Consider the following 15,967-nt stretch of genomic DNA (forward strand, 5'->3'; position numbering starts at 1 on the left):
CAGAGGAGGGCTGAATTACCTTTGGGCTGTTGACACAGGACCAGAAGAACTCCAGGTGCTCCAGCATCTTCTGCAGCTTTGCCCTGAAGAAGAGGATGGACAGCTCTGTGAACATGCCCATGTGGGCCTGCTCCAGGTCCTGGGCTGCCTCCACCAGGGAGATCAGCTCCCTGAAGTTGCCCCAATCCTGCCAGACCAAAAGCCACACTCGGGGTCTGAGTAAATGCACTGGACCACAGCCTCCCTGTGGGAGAACCCACCCCCAAGGAGGGAAGGGAAGGCGTGTGATGACTGCAGCTCCTTGTGTCCAGCCCCAGCTCCCTCTTGGTCATGCACCCTGGTGACACCCTGCCTGGCATGCCTGAACCCTGAGTCTGCCTGGCTGCCTCCACATTAATGACCACAAACCTCGAGGACCACCCCAGAGGACCATTTTATACCCTCCTCATTCCTGTCCTAACTCTGTGGATAGATAACCTCGCTTCTGCTTCACTGAGAAAATGGAAGCTATTAGAAGAAAATGCTGCATTTACTCACCTTCCAGCACCTGTGCCCATGTTTTGTGCACAGCCACGCTGCTTGTGCTAGAACCCACTGAGCCTGGAGCTCTAGGTCCCACTGCCTCCCACCTCTCTAGGCCACTGCACCAGCAACTCCCCACTTTCTCTCTTGGCACCAGTACCCCTCTCTATAGACCATCTTCAGCAAACATCCTGCTAATTCTCCCATCCCAAAATGCCATTTCTTGACCCCATGTCCCATTTTTCTACACCTTTTTGCAGCAAAAACTCCTAAGAGCTGTTTCCATTCCTTTCCCTATTCTTGAGGGCCCACCCAGATAGGCTGTCTTGCCCTAGGACTCACAGTCACCAGTGTCCTCTCCCCTCGGTTCTCTTCCTGACACCTCTGGGCAGCAGGACCCACCCACTGACCACTCCCCCTCCTGAGTGCATCTGCTCACCTGGCTGCTCAGATCATGTCTCTGGAGTTCCTTCCTACTTTACTCCAACTCATGTGGGAGGCCAGGCTCAGTCTGTGGTCTCGTCTTTGTCTACGTTCACCCTGGTGGCTGCAGTCAGTCTCCATGTGCCCTTTATATGCCAAAGGCTCCCATTTTATTTCTCCAGCTGGGTGTCTCCAGTGAGTACCAGACCCCTCTTCCCGCTGCCTACTTGACAGCTCTCCGTGAACACCAAACTGGCAACTCAAACTGAGTATATTCAAAACTGGATTCCTGTCCTTTCCTCCACACAGTCCCCACCTTTGGTCTTCACCATGCCCCCTGATGATAACTATTTCCAGTTCAAACGAAAAACAGAGTTGTCTTTGACCTTTCTCTCTCACCCCACACCCATTCTGCTAGCACATTCAAAACAGCCCCCCAAACCTGATCACCCGATGACTTCTCACCCCTGTATGACCACCACCCTAGATGTTCTTTCAGCTTTCACCTGCCCGCCCCTCCACCTGCCCACCCGTGAAGAGTCTGTTCTCAGCATGTAAGACGGAAAGGGCTCCTCACCCTTCAGGTCCTGCACCCTACCACGAGCACAGCCGGAGTCCCTCATGTTGGCTTCTTGCCGCCCCCCACCCCTTCCCCCTTGAGTACCTGGTCTGTCGACCACTCCACAGCAAAGTGTAACTACAACAGCAACGTGGAGAGCCCCCAGGCTTCCACAGTTCTCCTGCGGTTCCCTCTCCTGGACTCTTGAATACGCCTGTCTCTCCAGCACTCAATAATCATACCCTCTGCGGGCACACACTCTGGGGACCTGGGGTATGGGCTGTGGCTCTGCCACACGACTGGCCCCATGTTTTCAGCAGGTTACCCAAGGGGTGTCTCCACATGCAAACCACTGACTGGGCTCCTGAAAGTACCTTTCTGAAAGAGGGAGAGTACTTTTAAAAATATAAATATCAGCCAGCAATAAAATCCAGGATATCTACCACAATTAACCTGAGTTAATTGAGCTAATCATAGAAGGTGTCTAGCACATGAAGGGGCTTTCCCACCGGGACAAGGCTTCATCTATGCTTAGCATACATATGACATATACTAGGGGGAGGACTGCCCCTTTATTTGCAACGTTTAGGTGTCACTCACTGTCTCTATTGCCAGCAGAGGTCATCTCTGGGGTTATCTGGTAGAAGCGCATCAGCTCCTTCAGCTCACTGGCGTGAACGACGATGCGAAGACCACACAGTTGTGCCAGGCAGACTCCTGCCCATCCACACCGGCAAAGCACACCTAGGGGAGGGAAGGCCAGATAGGATGAGTACCCCGAGGCCGAGCATGGCAACCAACAGCTGCTACCAGGGATGCAACTGCAAATGCAGAAATACCAACAAACGAGATGTGTTAAGTTGGATTCTGAACAAGGAGATAACTATAGGATGTGTTGCATGAGATTGGGATAAAAAATGGTGATATTTCTAATCTGCAAGCCACTCGGGTGTTTGACACCATGGAGAAAAGAGGGCTCCTGAATTACTTCTGAGGCCTGAGATGTGGAGGTCTGTTTCAGTGACATGAAAGTGATGCTGGGGTTTGAAAAGGATTTAACAGAGCTCAAGAACAACCATCATCAAGGCACATTCATTTGGGTGCTGTTCATACAGGAAGAGCCGCTTTAATAACCATTTTTTAAACTGCGCTTTTGTTTTAGGCACTGTACAGAATGCATACTTAATAACAAATGGTAAGAAGTTAAGAAACTCCTTATGCAGAAAGATGCTTCTGTTCAAAAGGACACAGGAAGGGACCCTTGAGCTGCCCTTCTTCTGAGTGCTGACCAGGAAGACACCCTCCTCCTCCTCAAGCAGAGCTGGCTTTTCTCAAAGTTTTCCTACCTCCCCATCTTCTATGTACATCATGTATTTTCATCATACGTATGTACACATCATATATACATTCATGGTAGGTAAGGCAGAAAATGCTGATGAACGAAAATAATCACACAACCCAGAGAAAAGGAGTTGTTACCACAAGACGAGACCTTTACCCACTGGATTCCACATGACGTGAGCACTAGCGCCCACCAGATCTCTCTTTCATTCACACACATAATGGAATTACAGGGGACATTCTTTTAAAATACTTCTCACAGAATACTGGAAACATTCCCTCCTGTAACTCTGCCCATTCAGTTTTTAAAGAAAGATTTCATTTTTTATTTTTAGAGAGAGAGGAAGAGAGGGAGAGAGAGAAACATCAACTGGTTGCCTGTAGTACACACCTGACTGGGGACTGAACCTGCAACCCAGGCATGTGCCCTGACCAGATATCAAACTGTCGATCTTTTGCTTTGCAGGAAGACCCCACAGGAAGACCTGAAGACATGCCTATTGATCTTAGAGAAAGGGGAAGGGAGAAAGGGAGAGTGACAAGGAGAGAAACATTGATGTGTGAGAGAAACATTTATGTGAGAGAGAAACATCAATTGGTTGATCGTTACATGTGCCTTGACCAGGACAACCTGCAACCTAGGTATGTGCCCCAACTGATGTAGGAGACCATTCTACATGGCACGGGCCCATCTCCCATTCGGAGATACACAGGATTTACACCCACGGATAGGTTCTCCTGTGGGGAATCAGGCCTGCAATGTGCCTGGGCCAATTTGAGTCTTGCTCTTGCTAAAAAAACTCCCTCACCCTGAATTGAGGACATTTACTGCAAAGTAACTTCCTGAAATCCTTGCTAAACCTTCCAAGGATGAGTGTAACCAGTTTGACCACTTTTCCCTTTTCATTTGCAAAACCTCCTCTGCTGTGATGTGATTAGCAACATTGGCTCCTTTGTTTTCTGTGAAAGGTAACCACTTAAAGTGAACCTGTGCATAGTAAATGAGGACCATCATGTAATGTGCTGAGAAACCCAATAAACCGGCAAGGGCCAAGGCTTTTGCTCCCTTTGAGAGAAAAGCCATGCTGTCCCTTTTCCTCCACTGGACTTGGTAGTCTGTGTGAATGTCTCATTTCATCCATAATGACGCGGACACTGTGGGCCGGTATCTGCATCAAACTGAGAATTGAACCCACTACCCTTTGGTTCACATGACAATGCTCCAACCAGCTGAGCCACACTGGTCAGGGGTGCCTATTAATTTTGAACAGCAGGGTAGAATTGCAATATATATACTATTCAACCAAGATCTTGATAATGGCTTGATTTTAATCTTTTATTAAACAATGCTTTGGAGATTCATTCAAGCTAAATCTTTTACATATCTCTGTGCAAACTTTTTCCCACTCACAGATGACTCTGATATTTTCAGAGAGCTGCTTCAAGATAACCTTCCCTACCAATTTACCACAAGAAGCCAATAATGTCAGTTGGCACTAATTATGCTCATAAGGTGATATGATTTTAAAAAATATTTTAAGTTATGATACTACCTTATAATACTGATAATTCCATGCTATTAAGATAGCTTCTGGGGGCTGATTGGTCCAACATGGGGTTCCTTGGACCCTGGCTACAACCACAAATGCTAGCTTACAAAGGTCTCCATGCCAACCCAGAGCACTTGCAATCCTGTTGGGACAAGGCAGGCATCCAGACTCTTCTGTGTGGCATAAGTGTGTGGGGCACAGGAAGAAAGACGAGGAGGGGAGGTTTGGTAGCTGCACTCTCCTGGAGACTTCCCACACTTACCTCTTTTCACACACGTGTGTAGTCGGCCTTGTGGCTGCTATCCACAGCTGCTTGATGCTCCCTAAGGTGGACCGGGGGTAGCCAGGCAGATAGAGTACTGGCGTGCAGCAGCTTGGTGGCCTTGAATAGCGGTCCCTCCTTGTAATAGCGGTATCCTACCTAAGGACAATGGTGAGCTCTGCTGAGACCTTCTCAAACAGGAAGATTCCCCAGGGCTGGTTTGAAGTGCCTGGGTGGCAGGGGTATTTTGCTTTCCAAGGAGGTGAGTGTCCTTCTGATCACACAGTAGCCTGGGCCACCACAGAGCTCCTGGAGGACAAGACATGCCCCCAGCTGCTGGACCTGCTCTCCACGGCCTGCTCCTGCACGTGCTGGCTGTCAGCTCCCACATCTGCACCCCACGAGGCCCAGTCCCTTCCTTCCCACTAACAACTGCCCACCGTGAATCTTGTGCAAGCGGTCACCCACCAGCCCTGCTGGCTGCCTTCAACACATCTTCCTCATTCACCGATAGCTTTAGCTTTAACTTCCTGTGCTGTGGGGGCCTAGTGTTGTTCCTCATGGCAACAGCTGGTCACTGTCAGAGAGCTACCACTCCCGGGAACCCTGGCACAAGAACCCACTCTCTTCTTACCGCCTCCCCTCCTTTCGGCTCACTGCCTCAAGCACCCTGACTCCGGCCCCACTCCCCCACCTGGCCTACGCTCCTCTCAGCTGGCTATCTCTGGGCAAGCTGTGTGGCTTCACCCTCACTCTCTGTCGTTACCTGTTCCTACTCACTTGGTGAAACCCAGGTTCTGCTTAGGAAAGTCCTCTGCTGACTCACCCCTGGGACTGCTGAGCTAAACACAGACAGAAACCCCAGAGTGCCGACTGGTCTTTGTGGAACTTCATAATCTGACCCCAGAGGAGCGCCCAACACTGGCAATCCTACTCCCTCAGTCCAGGTACTCCGTCCTTGTCACCCACCTCCTATCTTTTCTTCTCAAATTTCTAGCAGCTCAGATTGTGTACTGGCTTCCCACCTCCAAGCAAACAGACACAACCAGCAGAGCCCTTCCACAGGCACCAGGACCGCGCCTGCTCCCTCACCTGGTCACCAAGGCCAACCCTGTTGTCCCATGTGACCTCAGCCCTGTTCATCTGCTCCAGTCCACTGTCGCAGCCAGTCCCTTCAGTGATTTCACCCTGTACTAAGTCGCTCCTATAACCTTCAGGAGCCACTCCTCTTTTCCCCAGCTTGAAACTAAACCAAACCAAACCAAACCAAACCAAACCAAACCAAACCACCTTAACTCTGATCTCAGTTCAGCATCAGGCACCACTCCATTTCTACCCTTTCTTTTAGAGCAATGCTTCTCAGCGGAGGTGTTGTGGATCTCAGAGCTGTCCTCACTCTCTGGAGCCCGCTGCAATTGGGCTTTTGCAGACTCTTCAGCAGGTTATCACAGACAGGTCTCCAGCTTGCGATATGCAGTGTTTGGCTGACTATTACTTTCCCTGATAGCCACCCACTGGGCACCCTGGATACTGCCCCCTGCTTTTCCCCCATCTCCTGGGCCACTTTCCAACTCCACTACTTCCTGTCGCTGAGCTGTGGTGTGCCCTAGTCTCAGGTTTCAGCACTCCCCCTCACTCCCACACGTATACTGAAGGCTGCCACATTTACGGATCTAGTCTCGAATTCTCCTTGGAAAACCAACTTCTGTATCCAGCTGGAGAGACCCCTTGTGGATACTGACTAGAGGTCAAACTTGTCACAGTGTGAGTCCTAACTGCCCTCCACAGCAGGGTTCACACCCTGCCCCCATCAGTGAGCACAAGTCCATCTGTCCAGGAGGACCGTCCTATACCCGAAAGCATGGAGTTGCCTTGCTCCCTTCTTTCCATATGCACTCCGCCAGCAGCCCTGGTAGCTCCACGTCCAGACTCATCAGAAGCTCTGCCACTCCACTCTCGCCTAGGTTACTGAAGTCTCCTACCTGCTTTCACTGCTGCTGCCTCTGTCCTTCTGTCTGTTTTCAGCACAGCAGCCAGAGAGGTTCTGTGAACACCTAGATTGGATCACATCCCTGCTCTGCCCAGAATTCTCCAGACACCCAGAGTGGAAGCCAGTGTCCTGACTACAGCTCAAGAGTTCCTGCACACAGTGCCAATGGCCTCTCCCCACAGTTCCCTTTGGCTTGAACTGCAAGCCCTCTGGCGTTTGATTGCTCTGCTTCAGCCCCCAGAGCTGCCTCTGCATTGCTTCTGCAACCTACCCAAACACTCCCTCCTCCCAGGCACTGGGGAGATGCAGCCCTAAGCCCTGCTCTCTGGGATACCTTCCCCACCGCCCTGAGAGCAGTGCGGCTCACCTTTACACCCACTGCCTGCCCTGACTTGCCCGTACCTCCCTGCTGCACTTTCCCCCTTCACTCTTACCATGTAACACACCATAGGCTTCTTGAGTGGGCAAAAATTTGAGCACTATTTTCACTGTTGCATCCACAGCCCCCACCCTGGCACAAGGTAGATGCTTGATAAAAGTTTGTTGAATGGATGAATAAAGCAAGTATTATATCAAAGGAAACACAGGGAATTTACAAGAAATTCAGGGAAAATAAGTTACGTGACATCATGGAGATGCAGTCAGCAGAAACCGGACTGTGAGAATCAGTCTGGCTGAATTGTACTGACCCCACCTTGGAGGACTGGGGAAGGTGGTGAGCACCCCAGGCCTCGCTTGGTGTGCTCCCCGCCTGGGCGGAGAACAAGACACGCTGTCTGAGCTCCCCAGTCCGCCCAGTCTCAGGTGGGATTTAACTTCTCTGCACGACCCAGGGCAGCTCCTCTGACTACGGGGTTCAACAGACTCTCCCCCTCAGGAGATTCCTGCTCTGACTTCAGAGGGAGATTTTGGGCAAGGTTTTGTTTTCTAACGCTTTTCTCATTTTCTGATTATAATTTTAAAAGTGTGTTCACCGATTAAAAGAAGAACTTGGCTAACGCGGGCAAGTAAAAGGAAAATAACATAACAGTGCCCAATTTCATATCTTAGAAGTTTCCACTGTCCTGTCTTGGGCTTTTTTCGAGGCTTGTATGTTCGTTACATTGTACGCGCAGGTTTTCACTCTGCTGAAACTTAGTTGAAAGGTTTTTCTATCACAGAGAAATTTTCTTCTTCCATTCAGAATGTTCACTGTCTTTTTGTTTTGTTGGTTTCCTTTGCTGTGCCAAAACTTTTTAGCCCCACTGTTTATTTTTTCTTTTATTTCCTTTGCCAGAGGACATAGATCAGAAAATACATTGCTCAGAGTAATGCCAGAGATTTCCCTATGTTTTCTACTAGGAGCTTTATGGTTTTGAGTCTTACATTTAAGTCTTTAATCCATTTTAAGTTTATTCTTGTATATGGTATAAGAAGGTCATCTAGTTTCATTTTTTGCATATATCTGTCCAATTTCCACACCACCACTCATTGAATAGACTGTAGCCCATTGTATGTTCTTCCCTCCTTTGTTAAATGTTAATTGCTCATACAGATGTGGGTTTATTTTTGGGCTCTCTATTCTGTTCCACTGATCTATATGCGTGTTTTAATGCCAGTACCATGCTGTTTTGGTTACTATAGCCTTGTGGTATAGATTGATAACAGGTAGGGTGACATCTCCAACTTTGTTTTTCTTTTTCAAGATTGCTGTGGCTATCCAGGGTCTTTTGTGGTTCCATATAAATTTTTGGGTTATTTGTTCTAGTTCTATAAATTATAGCATTAGTATTTTGATAGTAATTGAGTTGAATCTATAGATTGCTTTGGGTAGTAAGGACATTTTAATGTTAATTTTTCCCTATCCATGAGCACAGTATATGCTTCCATTTACTTAAATCTTCTTCAATTTCTTTCTTCAGTTTCTTTATAATTTTCCAAGTACAGGTCTTTTATCTCCTTGGTTGAATTTATTCTTAGGTATTTTATTTTTTGATGCAGTGTAAAGGGGATTGTTTTCTTAGCTTCCCTTTCTGATAGTTCATTATTGATGTAAAAAATACAACTGATTTCTGAATATTTATTTTGTATCCTGCTACTTGACTGAACTCATTCATCAGTTCTAGTAGTTTTTTGGTGGATTGTTTAGGGTTCTCCATGTACAGTATCATATCATCTACAAATAATGAGTTTTACTTCTTCCTTTCTAATTTGGATGACTTTTATTTCTTCTTTTTGCCTGATTGCTGTGGGGAGGGCTTCCAGTACTATGTTGAATAAGAGTGGTGAAAGCAGACATCCCTGTGTTGTTTCGTTCCTGTTCTTAAGGGAAACACTTTTGGCTTTTCCCATTGAGTGTGATGTTAGCTATGGGTTTGTCATATATGGCCTTTATTATGTTGAAGTGTTGTCTCTTTATTCCCACTTTCCTGAGAGTTTTTATCATAAAGGGGCACTGGATTTTATCAAATGCTTTTTCAGCATCTATTGATATGATCACAACGATTTTATAAAAATCCTCACCCAAGGATAGGTTTATTGACTTGAGAGAATGGGAGGGAGTAGGGAGGGAGAAGGAGAGGCAAAGAAAAAAGGAGGGAGGGAGGAACACTGATGTGAGAGAAACATCAATCAGTTACCTCCTGTATGTACCTGACCAGAGATCAGACCTGCAACCTAGGTATGTGCCCTGACCAGGGGTTGGGCCTGCAACTTTTTGCTGTAGGGGACGGTGCTCCAACCAACTGAGGCAGACACACAGGCACAGAGAACAAATTGATGGTTGCCTGATGGGAGGGAGGTTGGGGGTGCTGGATGAAAATGGTAAAGGGGTTAAGAAGTACAATCTGGCAGTTACAAAACAGTCACCAGGTTGAAGAGTACAGACTGCATAGGGAACATGGTAAATAATATGATAATTATGTATGATGTTAGGTGAGGACTAGACTTTGGAGGGATCACTTTGTAAAGTATATGATTGTCTAGCCACTATGCCATAACACTTGAAGTGAGTACAAAACAAGGCTGAATGTAACCTATAATTGAAAAATAAAAAAATAAAAAGAAATAAAACGTATGAATTGTTTTTAAAAAACTGACCCTGGGGAAAACACAAAAAGGAATTACTCATTTGACAGTCCCATGGTTGCTCTCTTCAAGGGGCCTAGGGACAGCAGACTGACTGAGAGGGTCTCAGCTGTGTTTGCACAGGACCCTTGCTGACAGGCCGACTGCCTGTATGAATGGGAGAACACTCTAGGGGCACTGAACTTCTCCAGGCTTCCGTGCCTCTGTGCCTTCGAGGATGCTGGTCCTTTCCCTCCTGCATATGTCTCCTTCCCAGGCTCATTCACAGCCTTATCCCAGTGCCCAGCGCAGGGATGCTAAATAATTCACCAGTAAAGAAGTTACTTATTTTAGGCAGTCACATTTAGTTTATCTGCAAAACTATTTAAAAAATGTTTTATATTTTAAACTTATCAACAAGCGTTTCCTAGCTCAAAGAGGGAGCTTTGTAAGTAGTGCCTATGAAGAAGGATGTCACCAAGGTCTTTTATAGAATTTACCTAAAATTCTAAGACTAGGTTAGCTTAGGGGAGTTTAAAAACTATACTTTTTTTAGTGCCTAATAGAACCTCTCTCAAATTACACCACTGCAGGTGCTCTGTATTTTAAAACCAAAACACAAGACTCTATATTTATCCCTGTTAAATGTCAGCTAGTTGGATTCCAGCCTGTGAAGATCTGGTTGGATTCTAATTCTGTCACTGAACTTTGCTATCCTGGCTCTGTGGCTCCTTGTTCAGGCAGCCGAGGGTGATGGTGATCTCTCCCTGGCATGGAGGTCACCAGCAGGCCTCAAGCAAGAAAAGCAGCAGAAGAAAATGTAGAAGAAGAGACTGAAAGCAGCAGATTAGGTGAAGCGGCAAGAGAAAAAAATCCAGAAAGAGTAGGGAAAAACAAAGAAATACAGGATGGGGGACAGGTGATAACAACTACCATCCCAGGAGGATATTAACACACAATACTGTCACACAGATGCTGTGATCTGTCTGAGATCCTAAAAGAAAGCTCTTCAAACTATAGTAAGTTACAAAAGCAAAGAGCAGGAGAATATTTACAGTAGGACTGTTTTCTCTTTTTATCATTTTTAAAACAATGTAGTGGTGTCTACTGGAGAGAGAAACCCCAGAAGCCTTCAATTTTAATTTATACTTTCTGTACGGGGCCATTCTCGCATGTATATGTAATACATGAAAGCTTGTTCCAGGTCGACTTTCGCCCCAGCTACAGAACGCTCAAGAACCGGTGAAGAGGAACACTGACAAAGATCCTTCTGGGACCCAATTAACTAAAAAACAAAAACAAAAACAAAAACAAAACATGGTGTGCAGTAATAACTTGTTTTTCCAAGGCAGCCCTATTCAAATTTCTTTAACATTTGGTCACTCATACGCCACTGCTGTGGGCACTCTCGCAAGGGCTCACGCTCCCGACACCCTCGGTGAGCAGGCAGTTACTTTCCTCACTTTGCAAATAAGAAGGTCAGGAGGTAAACAACTGACCCAGTATCTACCTCCAGCACAAAGATCATAAGTCTGCCAACAGGAGAAATTTCACAGCTTGCACAAGACCTTAAAAAAAAGTTTGACACAGGTGTACAACAATTTCAGGACACCGAGCCTACTGTTGTTTGTCTCAGTGTATCAAACCATTTCAGCCCTGGTTGGTGTGGCTCGGTTGGCTGGGGCCTCCTCCACTAAACTGAAAGTCTGTGGGTTCTATTCCCAGTCAGGACACATACCTAGGCTGTGGGTTCAGTCCCCAGTTGGGGTGCATGCAGGAGGCAGCTGACGGATGTTTCTCTCCCCCTCTCTCTCTCCCTCCCTACCTTTTCCTCTAAAATCAATAAGCATGTCCTTGGGTGAGGATCAAGAAAAATAAACCATTTCACAAAATGAGATAGCTACACAAACCAAACATCTATCAGGCTGTGGGTACAGTGTCCCCTTTTCAGAGTGACTTCCCAGAGGCATCTACAGCAGACACAGGTGCTCATGAACTGTTTTTAGTTCAAGCTCAATGTACTCCTTAAGAATTCTGCTTTCCTTACTCACATGTACAAGACTTCAAACCCCAACCTCTTTCTTTAAGTATGAATAATGAACAACATATAGAAAATTGGTTCAATCCAGTTGTGTGTGTGACTCACCTGACAAGAAACAGCCAAGCTCCACCCTCACCTCTCAGAGATTCTGATTTAACATTTGAGGTGGGTGCCTGCCTAGGTGTTTTTAAAGTCCAGCCTGGGCTGAGAGGCACTGATTAAAACCAGCGACCACCCTGCTCCTATAATTTACACAGACTGCTTTGGAAGACTTTATCTGTTAAGAACATCACCTATGAGATACACTACATAATCTAATCCTTGAGGGGATGTGCTTGTAAATTCTCAGTGTACCGAGCTGTGCCACATTTCAAAACTTTTACAAACTAGCAGCTGCTTTTTGATACAGTTGGGAGAAATTACCTAGGGCTCATCACTGAATTTCTAGGCCACTGAATGGCTCAGCAAGTCCTCTTCTGAATCAAGGTGTCATTACTTCTTGGCTGTTTAGCATTTTTCCATTCTCAGAAATCACAGAAAACAACAACATTCCAACTCAAATATCAAAATTTTTTTAAAAGTTCAAAAAGTATGTATAACATAAGAAAAATATTTCTGCAGAACCAGTCCTCCTCTCAAGCCAGTGTGACAGGAATAAATAAAGCGAAATAAATCACTATGATCTCAAGCCAAAGTGGAAGGAATACTGTATCACAAGGCACTGTATGTAAAAGTGTGGCTTCTGCTCTAGGTGCATCCTTGAAAAGTTGATTGTAGACTAAAAGTTTCCGTACAATGATGTTTATTTTCCCAATGACAATTATACAGTTACTTTTTTTTCCCTCACTGGTGTGGCTCAGTGGGCTGGGCATCATCCCACTGACCAAAAGGTCATGGGTTCTATTCCCAGTTGAGGAATGTGTCTGGGTTGGACAAAGCCCCTTGTTGGGGGCGTTCGAGAGGCAATTGGTTAATGGTTTTTCTCTTTCTCTTTCTCCCTCCCTTTCCCTCTCTCTAAAAATAATCTTAAAAATGAAATTACTGTTTATCCTCTGGGAAAAATCTGGCCCAAGAATATCACATGAAACAAATCAAAATTGAAAACAGAAAAAATTTATATTCTTATAATAAGATTCACAAATGTGCCCTGGCTGGTGTGGCTCAGTGGATTGAGCACCAGCCTGTGAACCAAAGAGCCACTGGTTCAATTCCCAGTCAGGGCATGTGCCTGGGTTGCAGGCCAGCTCCCCAGTGGGGGGCATGTGAGAGGCAACCACACATTGATGTTTCTCTCCCTCTCTTTCTCCCTCCCTTCCCCTCTCTAAAAATAAGTAAATAAAATCTTTAAAAAAAGATTCACAAATGTAAAGCGTCTGGAATTATTTTTCCATGCATGGCATGGAAACTAAGATCTAGAGAAAGAATTAAGGTGAAATGAAGAGTACTGATGTCTCATCAGTCTATGCTTTCCCCTTCCAGATACTATACAACTGAAGAACTGGTTTCTACTTCTTTTCTCAAGGAATTTTTGGTTTGGGGGAGTGATCAGGTGTACAGACGGAAGGCAGAAAAAAAGCAAAGTCAGTAATGGTCACAAGTGAGCTGTCTGGAGAGCCTGGAAGAGCCTACAAATCTTATCACCAGACAAGCTACACTGTAATTAATCAGTCATTGATGAAATTGGTTTCAGAGATCTGAGGGTCTATTACCTACCAGGCAGCGGGACTACAACTGTAAACAAGAGGAGAGACCTCTCTGAGGTCACAGTCCAGTAGGGACAATGAGTAGCTATAATACCATGGGATGAGGGCCATCATAATGAAGTCCCAAAGGACACTGGGGCACAGAAGAAGGGCTCTGACAAGTCAGAAACAGCTTCCAGAGAGAGTGTCATTTAAGGAGACACTAGAAGGCCTAGTAGGACTTGGTTAGAGGTGAAGGGAAGAATGGGCTCTGGAAAGAGGCAATCACATTGAAAAGCCCATGAGCAAGGGTGTTGGGCTGCAGAGAAGTCCCGGAGGACAAGAAGGGAAGCAGTGAGTGCTAAGCAAGTGCTGAATTATGCAGGGTTTTACAGAGTCTTGGGAGTCTGGCATTGTTTTTCTTTCTTTTTAAAAAGATTTTATTTATTTTAGAGAGATGAGAAGGAAAGGAGAAAGAAAGGGAGAAAAACATTGATGTGCAAGACATACATTGATGAGTTGCCTCTTGCAAGCCATCGACTGGGACCTGGCCCTCGATCCAGGTATGTGCCCTGACCAGGAATCGAACCTGTGATGTTTTGATCCACAGGCCAGTGCTCAATCCACTGAGTCACACCAGCCAGGGCAGACTCTGGCAGTTTCATCCTGGAGGCAACAGGGAACCATTCACTGACAGACTAAGTAGCTGTATATGCTTTGAGAAGATCTCTTTGCCTGTGTGCTGGAGAATGGACTGGAGGAGGGGAAGCCTCGAGGCAGATGGTCAGAGACAAAGTACAGCCATCTAGGTGACACTCTGGCATAGTCCGGGGAAGTGGTGGTCATGATGAGAATGGGAGAATAATGCCAAAAATAAATAGGAGGAAGAACCAACAGGCTATGGAGAAGTCAGCATGTTTGACTGCATGTCATGTCACCCAGCCTCTTGACTGCAAATCAGAGAAGATACACGTTTGGGGCAAATGATGAACCCTATTTCTGAACATGGTGTGTCTGAGGAACTTACGTATCATCCAATGGCCTTGTCCAACAGACAGCTGTCATAATGGCAATAACAACTACCAAGAACACAGTCCTTTATTACATACCAGTCACTATTCAACACTTTACATTTATCACATTTATGAGCTCAAAACTTCACAATAACTCTGTGAGGTAAGAACTATCTCTACCTTTTACCTTTGTTTTATAGATGTAGAGATGGAGCACAAAAAAATCACACAGGTTGCCCAAAGTCACATGGCCAATAAGTGCATCTGTCCAGGTTCAAACCCTTCTTTGAACTCTTTGGCCCAGTCTGTACTTTCAACCAGAGCCTGCTACTGCCCCACCTACATGCAGCTGTGAGGCTCAGCAAACTATGCAGCCCGTCTGGTAACACTGAGCATGTGAGCATGCACACAAATCACCCAGTACAGCATCCTGAGGGCAAAGATTAAGGGGCTCAAGACAGAACCCAGGCTCATGCATACGAGGCACCTGCAAAGGAAACCAGGGTGTGGGCAGAGAGGTAGGAGAAAGCCTGGGAGACTGTGGTACCACCAAAAGCAGCAGGGAAAGGTCCTGAGGAGGCAATAAAGCACAGCTGGAAAGTCATGGAAGATGTCTGTGATGCTGGGGTTTGAGTTTATTTTTTAGAGCAGGGGGTCAAACTACAGGCTGTTTTTGTATGGCACAACTACCAAAAGGGCTTTACAGTTTTTAGAAGGTCAAGCAAAAAGGGGAGACTATGTGACAAGAGACAGTATGTGTCCTCAAAGCTGAACATACAAGTATATACTAGCTGGTTGTTAAAAAAAAAGATGATCCATGACGTTGGCAAGAACAGACACAGGGCACAGGGAAAGAGTGGAGACAAAAACCAGACTGAGGGTTACTGAGGAACGTAGGAGAAGTGATGGAGGGAGAAGGCAAGTCTTTCAGGATGTCTGGCTGTGAAGTATGAGCTTCCAGGAGACAAGGAAGAGAGAAGAGTTTGCTGTAAATTTGGGAGAGATATAAGCATGGTTAAATACAAACAGGAGGAAGCCACCACAAGGAAATGGGTACAAATACAAGAGAAGATGCTGCTGAGCAAGGCTCTGTTACAGGAGGAAGGACGTAGGATCCACAACACAGACAAGAAAAAGAGCCCCACGTTGGAGGAAACAAGAAGGCAGGACAGGTCAACCGCAGATGGGTTTGTGGGGCTGCATGCATGAAGGTGAGGCACACGTCAGCTTATGCCTTCTGTTTCTCCAGGCACCTATCTCCTGGCAGCAAGTGTCGAATCTACAGAACGGGATCCCTGAACAGTCACCGCCTGACTCCCGGGGCCTTTCACATTTGGGTATTGAGTTAAAAGTGCGCTGTGTTGTGAAAACATGACCTTTCAATCCATCACGTTCCTTGCTATGCAGCTGTGTAGTCAAGACTGAACCTGAATCCTGTGCTGAATCCTGTTCTGACTAAAGACAAGTGGCTCATTTAACATCTTTGTGCCTCTGTTTCTTCAACAGAAAACAGGGAAAATAATACACATTTCCCGAACT

Source organism: Phyllostomus hastatus, unplaced genomic scaffold, assembly GCF_019186645.2.
Source record: "Phyllostomus hastatus isolate PE091 unplaced genomic scaffold, TTU_PhHast_1.1 phas_scaffold_387, whole genome shotgun sequence".
Classification (NCBI taxonomy): Eukaryota; Metazoa; Chordata; class Mammalia; order Chiroptera; family Phyllostomidae; genus Phyllostomus; species Phyllostomus hastatus.